This window comes from Nicotiana tabacum, chromosome 6, assembly GCF_000715075.1.
Source record: "Nicotiana tabacum cultivar K326 chromosome 6, ASM71507v2, whole genome shotgun sequence".
NCBI classification, from domain to species: Eukaryota; Viridiplantae; Streptophyta; class Magnoliopsida; order Solanales; family Solanaceae; genus Nicotiana; species Nicotiana tabacum.
The window spans coordinates 32,250,016-32,261,878 of record NC_134085.1 but is presented as its reverse complement, the minus strand read 5'-3'; positions in this window follow the sequence as shown (position 1 = coordinate 32,261,878).

The following is an 11,863-nucleotide window of genomic DNA, read 5'->3' as shown; positions in this document are numbered from 1 at the left end:
AAACTTCGCTTAAAGTTTTGATCGAACTGACATAGGTACTAATTTTTTCTCTCAATTAATATTGTACTCTTTTTTCTCTTTCAGTTAAATTATGAAGCATTGATACCTTTTCTTTTTTCTTTTTTCTTTTTTCTTTTTTGTGTCTTATATGGAAGAAGGTGGTAAAAATTGTAACTGAGATGGATTTTATACCCAAAGAAATAGGGACTTCTTCTTTTGAACATATTCTTTTGATTTATGAAAAAAGAAAATTGATTTCTTGGCCAACAAAACAAGTTCACAGTAGTATAAGCTGACATTTTCTTCCTATATCACTTGAAGGGAAGAAACTATTTTTTTGAGAATATCAACAAAAGCATTAATCCAATTCCAAAAGTTAATATCGTAAGGTTAAGAGATGTAATTGGGATCAAAACTTGCTTAAAATAAATATTTATCAAATACCATATAGATACATGAATTGAAACAATCTTTTGTTGAGAAGAAGAAAGGATAATATTAATAGCCAAGCTGAAGATAGATAAGAAAACAATGTATGTATTCACTTCAATTCTTTATATTACTTCCAAATTGGACAAAGCGACGAAAGAATGTCTCTTTTAGTTCCTTCGCACTTGCACCAAAACAACTAACAAAGTAAACTATGAGTACTTTATATGAATGTATACGGTAAACATGAGAGGGTTCGATTTTGTGGTCGTTGAGGCACCTCATAAAGATCGTCGCTCGAAGTTCAGTTCGGGGTTCAATACCAGGGGTGTCACACCTCCTTTTTTACACCCCGAGGGTATATGTGAGTTTTTCCTATTAAAGTGACATTATTCGAAATAGAATTAATTAATTTATCAGAGTCGCCACTTGGAATAGTTTATTTGGTGTCCCAAGTCACCGCTTTATTTTAAATCCCAAATCGAGGAAGTTTCGACTTTATTTTAAAAGTTTGCGAACCAGAAATTCTAAGTAAGGAATTCTGTTAATCCGGAAGAAGGTGTTAGGCATTCCCGGGTTCCGTAGTTCTAGCACGGTCACTTAGTAATGTATACTTGGCTTAAGTTGTCTAATTACTTATTTTAAAGACCTATGTGCGTTTATCTTTTTACCGTTTTTAATCACTTGATTATTCGTAATTAAAGAATTGAGTTACGCGTATGTATACTCTTTTCCTTTGCTGCGTCAAAAACCATGTCACGCGAACATGTCCACAATTAATAACGCTTTGTTTATTTTACTAAGAAAAGTTTGGTTGAAGTTGCGCGAACGCATCGAGTCTATTTTTAGAGTTAAATTCGCAATTATGTTACGCGAACATATACATAATCACAATACTAATCTAAATCGAGCCTAAAGCAAACTACGAAATTTATTAATTATTTTTCTAAAGCAACATTTGTGAGGGTCATGGATGATTTAATTTATTTATGGCACACCTCAAACCTTTTTCTATAAGTGTTAGCTCTTGATCTAATTTTATGAGGACCATAAATTATAGGTTTTGCTTGATATGACACACCTCAACTTATTTTAACAAAAGGGTTTTGCATTTTTATTTAATTAAGACTAAGGATACTAATTTTGAAGTTCAAACTAAGAAATCTTTTAACTCAAAAATGGGAAGGCTGGGCTTAGAATTATTTCTCTTGGAGGGGTTGGGCCAACGATGGCCCATTGGTTATTTACTAATGGAGATCGGCAGCCTTAACTCTATTTTATGGACGGGAATTCGTCCTCAAGAGGAAATGACTCAAAAGTGTTTTTGCTGAGTCCAAATAGAGCAGCACATATTGGGCTTATATGTAGGCGGCCCAGTTATTATACATTTTCAACTGGGCTTATCTACCTCTAAAATTAACAGCACTGACATATCTATAACAACCAAATCTCAATTTGTTGCTTAAATAAAAATCAGGACATGGAAATCAAACCACCATTCTAGTTTAAAAGTTAATCACATGATTTGCAAGATAAAGGAAGCATACATTTATACCATGATTTTTAAGGAAAAAGAAAGCCTGGATTTGGGCTTAGGACCCAGGCCCAATGGCCTATGTCCAAATTCATTTCATGGATCAATTTTATTTGGGCCTCAAATTCAGCCCCACTTTAAATAAAAATAGCACCTGCTACCCTTACGGATTAGGCTCACAACCTGGCCCATTGTGCCACTATACTTATGAAAATATTGTGACAGTCTTATTAGTAGTTTAAAACAAAATTAAAACTTCATTCATTACAACTTTTCATACAGAATACAACTTTCTAAGAAATCCAGAAATATTACATGGTGATCCTATTAAATACATAAAATTATCTAACCACTAAACTATTACAATTCCCATGTGACCAAATCTGTAGGTGTTGGCTCATGGTTTGCAAATAAATCATAAATGACTTCAAACTAACCAACACATCATTTATTAACAGGAAAAGAGGGGCAGAGATGTCTTAAAACATAACTGCTTCTCAACAAAACAGAAGAACACTGCAGAATCATTCTTAAACTATACAACTTTTCAGGAGGGAACCCAAACAATGCAAAGGTAAAGAAGCAGAACAGAGTGATTCATGGGTTTGACCATATTAAAGGTTAAACTCAGGAACCAACAAAGGGTTTCAACCCTATGCTGCCAGAATGACCCAGGGAAAAGGGGAAAAGTCTAATCCATGAATCTAACCATATAAGGGTTAGACTCAATGAATAAACCAAATTTCAACTATGGGGATCTAACATGCTACATGACCAATGTAGCAAAAGAGAAACATGTATAAACTGAAGTAAACAAAACAACCAATGCTAAACTCATACAAGGGTACAAATACTCATGATATGAACCAAAGAGACAAATGACCATTCATTTAAGAAGAAAGATTTTCAACATGGTTGCAACTTCAGCATACAAATCATAGCAAGAACATACAGATATATAAACTGGCAAGCAAAGAACAACTTGTATTCATCTTAAATTCCATTTACAAGCACTTAAACATGGAAGAACATGTGTGCCTTGAACAACAATGCAAAACAACAGGTAAAATGAAAGAAAAAAATGGCTGGAAAAACTTCAGAAGCACAGAAACAGCAACAGTAAACCAACACAGCTGCAGCAGTCCCAAACGAACCAGAATTTCAGACCCAAAACCAACAACTTGAACCCAGAAATCCCAGCTAAATAACCCAAGAAAGTTCTCTATTTCAAACCACTTCTAGCTTGTGAACAAAAAGGAGAACTTTTGGAAATTTTCTAAGATTTTTCTAAAGTGTCTAGTTTTCAGAAAAAAGGGAACTTTTTATGTAGTTAAGATGATGCTCAAAATCTGTTTCTCAGAACTTTTTTGGCAGAGAATAATGCTAAAAATCTGTGTGAGTGAAGGAATGTTTCCCTTTATAGAATGCACAAAAGAGCATCAAAAAAGCATATTCTAACCTAATATTCTGAATTTTTCAGGATAGTACAGCATCTTTTGACAGTTGTATGTCCTTTTTCTTATCCAATATCAGTATTTTGCTAAGGATAGTGATAGATGTCCTAAATACAAGATCCTTCTGATTTTAGTCTAGGTGAAAGTTCATTTTTACCCTTCCAATTACTACCATTTTTCAGCTTTGTCCTAAGTTATTTTAATTCAATTAAGTCCCTAAGATTTCTATTGATTTTCAAACTAGGGCAAACCAAAACAAAGGGTCTATCAACAAATCAGAAAAAATGCCAATTGAAAAAAAAATGTCAACGGAAACAAAAATAGAAGAGAGAATGCAATTGGAACTAAAAGTAACCTGATTGGTAGACAAAAGTGTTTATCTAAACTTAAACGGCTAAACTGAATTTTAAAACTTCTATTTTACATAAAGCAAATCAAGCTGGTGAAGCCAAGAACTCTAAGGATTATCATCTAACTAATGTGTCTAAGGCTGAATCAATTAAGTCCAAAATTAAACTCAATCAACAATTTTAAACCCTGAACTTCCATGATTTACTGAAAACAAATATTGACTAACCATGGCATATTAAGAACTAATTAAGAAGTCTTAAACTCTAAACTAACCAATTAGTTAAAAATTAACTACAGATTAAACCTAATCGACAGAAGAAAAAAAAGAACACATGATCATGTAATGAAATTAAACATAAGGGAAACCTAATTACTGGTTACATAAAAGAAAACACAAAGATGAGACAAATATCAAGAGCAAGGAAAAGAGAAAGAAGAAAAGACCTAAGGCTGTTATTGGAACGGGCCAGTTGATAAATCTTCTTGAATGAAACAAACATGAACTTATACAGCCATTAATTGGCTGTTCTTATAAAGAACAACCAGCTAATGGACGTTTGAGTTCACAAGTTCTAAATATTGACCGAGAAGAGAAATTAGAGTTTTCCTTGGAATCTTATATTCAAAATTCGACACGGCTGGGGATGATTCGAGTGGGGCTAATGGTGGTTTAGGGTTCAAAGGGGTGCAAGGATTATAGGGTATGAATTTGGGGCGGTTTGGAACAGCTAGGGTTTTTTAGGCATGATTTCGATCTAAGATTTGATCAATTCGGCAGGGATTCGAGGAAAACCAATTGGGGATTCAGAATGAGAGGGAATGGGGATTTCGGGGTGTAAATTTGGGGTAGATTGGTGGTGGTCCGCCGCCGTGAGGGGATTTTCGGCCGGTGGACCACGACGGAGACAGCGAGTGATTTTTATGGCAGCTAGGGTTTATTCTGAGAGAGAGGAGAGACAAAATGAGAGGGGTAATGGGGCGTTGGTCACGTTCGGACAGTTATATACAAAAGGACTCCTCAGTTCCGAGCCGTTGGAGTATGAAGATCCAACGGCTGTGATCAATCAATGCAAAAACGGGGTCGTTTTGGGGATGGGGGAGACCTGGACTAGGTTAGCTATTTTGGGTCTGGGTTTTGGGGCGGATTTTGGATTGGATTTTGGGCTGGTTTTGGCTAAACTGGCCCAATCCCGAAATTAAAACTCCTTTTCAAGTTAACTCTTTTATCCCTTTTCTTTTCTTCTCTTTTCCCTTTTTTTAATTAAAAATCCTAAAAAAACTAAGTTAATCTAAAAATGTGAAATTAAACTAATTACCAAAATTATAAAAATCACTTAATCCTAAATTAAAAGTGAAAAATCAATAATCTAAAAATAAAAGGAAAAAATGTAAAAATGGGCCATTTTTGTGATTTTTATTTTTAATAGAATAAATAATTAACTAATTGATTCTAAAAAGGTAAAGACAAACCCAAATTCAATGCATGGCATTTTGACATTTTTCATGATTTTAATAAAAATTAAACGTGCACAAAAATACAAACAATTAATAAAAATTCTACAAAATTCCTAAAAATGGAAAATAATTAAGAAAAAATCTATTTTCTTGGGATTTTATAGGAGTAGTTCGTAGAGGGCAAAAATCACATGCTCACAGCTGTCCCTCTTTGCTCGGAAACATGAAGGGTTTTCGGGCAAAGATAAAATGAGCAATTATAAGGGAATTTTGGCCTTTTGAAACTCCATGAGAAGCATCTTTGAAAAAGTTCGACCGAACCTTGCTTCGGAGGTTGCCTACATATCCTTGGCTATAAAGGAATCAGGTCAATGTAGTTCTGGAAGTTTTGGTAGCTGGGACTACCGAGAAACTGTGATTTCACTGCTGTTGCTGATGTTTCTGCTTGCTAAGCTCCTTATTACACCAAAAAGCTAAACTAGCTAAGCCTATCAACTACAAATTACAAGATTCTTATCTATAAACCTTCAAAAGCTTGATCTTGAGTCTTGGTCAGTTCTTCCCGAAGACTCTGATCTGAATCTTGATGCTCGTTAGCTACATCTACTGATTCATTCTTCTTCCAGCTTTTCGGATCAAGGCGGCACTTGAAAAGCTTGTGACTTCGATCACATTTTGAGTAGTCCGCATCTTTTCTCCACTTCTACACTCAGAGTTCAACTTCTTTTCTTGTTTCTTCTTTTCTTTTCTTTTATTTGGGTTGAGACTTCTTCTTTTGGTCATCTCAAACCTCATGCCTCATGGTGAAAACCTGTTCAGGCACCAAAGCAAACAAATGAATGAAATTTTCTGCCCGAATTTTCACTAGGAAAATTTCGTGAGTTATTGTAATAAAAATCTAAACTATTTCTTTATTGAAAGCAATTAAAATCGGGATTGTGTATCCTTAGGAAAAAAGATTCAGGAGTGGAGTCCTATATCTAAAATAAAATCAAAAAGGGAGTGGAGACCCTATGTTGGAAAAGCAGACTAGGGAGTGGAGACCCTATGCCTAAAATAAAATCAACTAGGGAATGGAGACCCTATGATGGAAAAGCGACTAGGGAGTGGAGACCCTTTGTCTAAAATAAAATCAACTAGGGAGTGGAGACCCTATGTTGGAAAAACAGACTAGGGAGTGGAGGACCCTATGTCTAAAATAACTTCAACTAGGGATTGGAGACCCTATGTTGGAAAATCAACTAGGGAGTGGAGACCCTATGTCTACGATAATATCAATTAGGGAGTGGAGACCCTATGTTGGAAAAAACGTAACTAGAGATTGGGGACCCTAGGCTACCATGTTTTCGAATTTTTTTTTTCTTTTTCTTTTTTCATTTTTCTTCCTTTTTTTTTATATTTCATAGAATGAGTAAATGCGAGAAAGAATTTTGGAGAGGACTTCCATTTATAGATTGTTGTTGCAAAGCTGTTTCTAGCCCTTGCGCAGTTTCTCTTTGATTGCACCTGCTTCTTGCAAGGTTGCTTTGGATTGCACCTGTTTCATATTTTCAAACAAAGAACAATTGTTAGTTTGAAACGGTGGTTGGTTTTGTGACCTTGATTGTTTTGATCACTTGATCTCGGCCCAATTCTTTCGATGAAAATCTTTGCTGCTCGTTGGCTTCCTAGAGATCGATCTCTCTTCTAAAACCAGGGATCTTGACTTTCCAAAATTTCACATGGTGGTTAGCCCATATGGGGCTTTGGCCTTTCATCTTATTTTTCCTTTATGGGAATTTGATTTGGATTTCTTTCCTTTTCAATAATTTTGAATCTAGAACATCGGCCATCATGGCTAGTCAAGATCGACTTGATGCACCTGCTGAGGCTGGGTGCTTTCCATAAATTTGGCTTTTGTTAAGCAGAACCCTAAAAACCAATCTTGCCATATTTTCTTTGTATTAGTTTCGGAAAAGGATTAGATCGAAAGGGACTCAAAGAAGAGTAAACAAAGGACAGGATAATGAATTTATCAAGAAGTGTCCTTTTCGGGGTAAGAAATGAGGACTTATCTGGAGTGCATGCAGGCTTCAATAGACATGACATGCTTCTTGGACTGGATACCCGATCTGCGCAACCATCCAATCTCTCATAAACCCAATATAACTCATGTCTTAAAATCGAGAAACCTTGCTAGGACTTTATCAGTGCCGATGTTTGTAGGGAATTCCTTCTTTTTGATTAATGGCGCCTTTTGCGGGTTTTCACCAATGGACCTCTATCATTTCTCTTCTTATTGTTGCCTTATAGTGCTCTTTGCGAGTTTTCACTAACAAGACTCTCATTTTTCAGTTTCTCTGCTCACCATCGCCTTACGGTGCCCGTGTGGGTTTTCACCAACATTTCTCTCTCATTTTGATTGCATCGGATTTAAGTAGCTGCGTTCTTAGATCCTTAAACATTCTCAATGATTGATCGGAAGGACTTGAACAAGGTTTGGGGGTAAAAAGAATATGGACCGAATTACAACTTTGGAACCACTCAGGCGAGATCATCACCAAACCATTATAAAACCTGCCCCAGTTTTACTTTTGGGGGAATTTGGATTTTGTTTTGGTGTGACTGAACCCCAGAGAAAGGCAGTCTACGTATCCTTTCGGAATCAAGTCGAACGTAGCTCAGGGAAACTTTATTTTTTATTTTGATTGATATTTTTTTATTTCTTTTTACAAACGTTTTCAGGTTTCAAAGAGGGTAATCAAAGACGGGTAACCGGCTCAAAGGGTTAACAAAGGGTTGAAGTGTTTGGGGTAGCGAGAATGAAAGTCTTCGTCATCCCAATCAGATAATATCAGTGTTGCAGAAGGATTAAATGTAATACCTTTTGACTGCGTCTGCATTTACGGCTGTTTCAGGATCATTTCCTTCAATGTCTCCCAAGTAAAACGCCCTTTTGGCAACAATTTTCTTATAATGTACGGACCTCTCCATTTTGGAGCAAACTTTCCTTTTGCTTCCTTGTGATGAGGGAGAATACGCCTCAAAACGAGCTGCCCCACTTTCTTGTTGTAGGCACGGGCCATTCTTTGTTGATACAACTGCCCGTGGCAAACTACGACCATCCGCTTTTCGTCAATCAAGGTTAACTGTTCTAGACGGGTCTTAACCCACTCACTATCCTCAATTTCAGCCTCAACGATGATTCGGAGAGAAGGAATTTCAACTTCTACAGGTATTACAGCCTCAGTGCCATAAACCAATAGATAGGGTATTGATCCGACTGATGTGCGCACAGTTTTACGATATCCCAATAATGCAAACGGTAAATTTTCATGCCATTGTCTCGAACTTTGAATCATCTTTCTAAGAATCTTCTTAATGTTCTTGTTTGCTGCCTTAACAACACCATTAGCTTTGGGCCGATAAGGGGTAGAATTCTGATGCATGATCTTAAATTGGTCACATATCTCCCTCATCAAGTGGCTATTCAAGTTTGCAGCATTGTCCGTAATGATAGTCGTAGGAATACCAAAATGACAGATGATATTGGAGCGCACGAAGTCTACCACTACTTTCTTAATGACGACTTTGAGAGTGACTGCTTCAACCCATTTTATGAAGTATTTAATGGCAACCAATATGAATCTATGCCCATTTGAATCCTTTGACTTGATTGGTCCAATGACATCCATACCCCAAGCAATGAACGACCACGGTGCTGACATAGGATGTAGTTCTGTAGGTGGTGCATGAATCAGGTCACCGTGTACCTGACACTAATGACATTTTCGGATAAAATTGAAGCAATCTTTTTCCGTAGTCATCCAGTAATATCCTGGTCAAATGATTTTCTTTGCCAGGACATATCCATTCATATAGGGTCCACACACTCCTATGTGTATTTCATGCATGATTCTTCCGGCCTCTCAGGCATCGACACATCTTAACAGGTTGATATCTAGAGTCCTTTTGTACAAGACCTTACCGCTCAAGAAGAAACCGCTGGCAAGCCTTCTAATGGTTCTCTTTTGGTCTCAATTGGCTTGCTCGGGATATTTCTTTATTTTCAGAAATCTCTTGATATCATGATACCTTGGCTAAACATTTGGTTCCGCCCCAACCGTATTGCAATAACCATGCCTTTCTCGGATTTAGATTTCCAACGGGTCAATGTGGACATTGTCTGGATATGGCAACATCGAGGCCAAAGTAGCGAGTGCATCAGCTAACTCATTGTGAAACTGAGGAATGTAACTGAACTCAACTGACTTATACCTTTTGCTAAGATCTTCCACATGTTGCATGTATGGAATAAGCTTGACATCTCGAGTTTCCCATTCTCCCTAAGCTTGTCGGATAATCAGATCCGAATATCCCATAATTATCAATTCCTCCACGTCTTGGTCGATTGCCATATTCATATCCATAATGCAGGCTTCATACTCAGCAGTGTTGTTTGTGCAGAAAAACCGAAGCCAGGTTGTGGCTAGATAGTGTTGACCAGTGGGTGAGATCAAAATTGCCCCAATCCCAACACCTTTTTTCGCTCACAGCTCCATCGAAGAACATTTTCAGAGCATTGGTGTCTTCTGATGTTACCTTAACTGAATTTACTTCCTCGCCCGAGAAGTAAGTACTCAAAGGCAGATACTCATCGTCAACAAGGTTTTTAGCCAGGTGATCTACTAAAGCTTGGGCTTTCATTGCCATGCGGGTAACATAGACTATATCAAGTTCAGTGAGCAGGATCTGCCATTTTGCTAACCTCCCTGTGGGCATCGGCTTTTGGAATATGTACTTTAAAGGATCTAGCCTGGTGATGAGGTAAGTGGTGTAGGCCAATAGGTAATGCCTAAGCTTCTGAGCGACCCAAGTTAGGGCACAACAAGTCCTTTCCAGCAAAGTGTATTTGGCTTCGTAACAAGTGAACTTCTTGCTCAAATAGTATATTGCCTGCTCTTTCTTCCCGGTCACATCGTGCTACCCGAGGACACATCTAAAGGAATTCTCCAAGACTGTTAAATACAAAAACAAAGGCCTCTTAGGTTCAGGTGGGACCAAGACTGGCGGATTCAACAGATATTCTTTGATTTTGTCGAAGGCTTCTTGACACTCATTTGTCCATTTAATCGCCGCATCTTTCTTTAACAGCTTAAATATGGGCTCACATGTGGATGTCAACTAAGCAATGAATCGGCTAATGTAATTCAACCTTCCTAACAGACTTATAACCTCTTTCTTGGTTCTCGGAGGAGGTAAATCTCGAATAGACTTTATCTTCGTTGGATCTAGCTCGATGCCCCTCCGACTGACTATAAATCCCAAGAGTTTGCTGAACGAAACTCCAAATGCACATTTAGCTGGATTTAGCTTCAAGTTACACTTGCGCAGCCGCTCAAAGAACTTTCTCAAGTCCCGAACATGGTCGTCCTGTGTTCTGGATTTGATGATCGCATCATCCACATACAACTCGATTTCTTGGTGCATCATGTCGTGAATGATGGCAGTCATAGCCCTCATATAAGTTGCCCCAACGTTCTTTAAACCAAAAGGCATGACCCTATAACAGTAGGTGCCCCAGGGTGTGGTAAAGGCTATCTTTTCCGCATCTTCTTCATCTATCAAAACCTGATGATATCCAGCATAACAATCCATGAAATTTTGTATCTCATATTTGGCACAGTTGTCAACAAGGATGTGGATGTTTGGTAAAAGGAAATTTTCTTTGGGACTTGCTTTGTTCAGATCGCGATAGTCAACACACACTCGAGTTTTCCCATCTTTCTTTGGCACGGGAACCACATTAGCCAACCATGTGGTATATCGGACCACTCTGATCACCCCCGCCTTCAACTATTTGGTGACCTCTTCTTTGATCTTGTCACTGATGTTAGTTTTGCACTTCCTCTGTTTTTGCTGGACAGGGGGATAATCGGGGTAAGTTGGCAATTTGTGGACCACTAAATCGACATTTAATCCTAGCATATCATGGTAGGACCAAGCAAACACATCTTTGAACTCGAACAGAAGTTGGATCAATGCATCCCTGGTTCTTTCATCCGTGTGAATGCTTATCATGGTTTCTTGGACCACTTCTGAACTACCCAAATTAACCGGCTCGGTTTCATTTAAGTTTGGCTTAGGTTTATTCTCGAATTGTTCCAATTCTCGGTTTATTTCCCTAAAGGCCTCTTCTTCATTATATTCCGGTTCTTGATTCATTATTTCACAGTTAGACAATGTGGTATGATCTGGGCATGAAGTCCGCAAGCATGTCATATTATTTAAGTCCGCATTATTAGAACTGAAAGGAAGAAATAAGAAATGTAACAAAAATTAGAAAGAATAAAGAAAGAGATTCATAGATGATGAAATATTGATTTAATTTCATTTAATTTGAAGATAGAAGGGTTTACATTGGAATTTTAAAGACAATAAACTAAAAGAAAATACTCGAGTTACACCCTGGAATAACTCGGAATGCAGAAAAGGTGGCAAAACTGGACTTCCGGTATTCCCGCCTGACTGGGAACGGAGTAGCCTTCCAATTTTGCAGTTTGGCATTGGGCCCCATAAATTGCACCTCAGCAGTGCTCGAGCCTTCACCCGGCTGGACCATATGGGCTTCGTATAACATTTGCCTCATAGCTACACATAT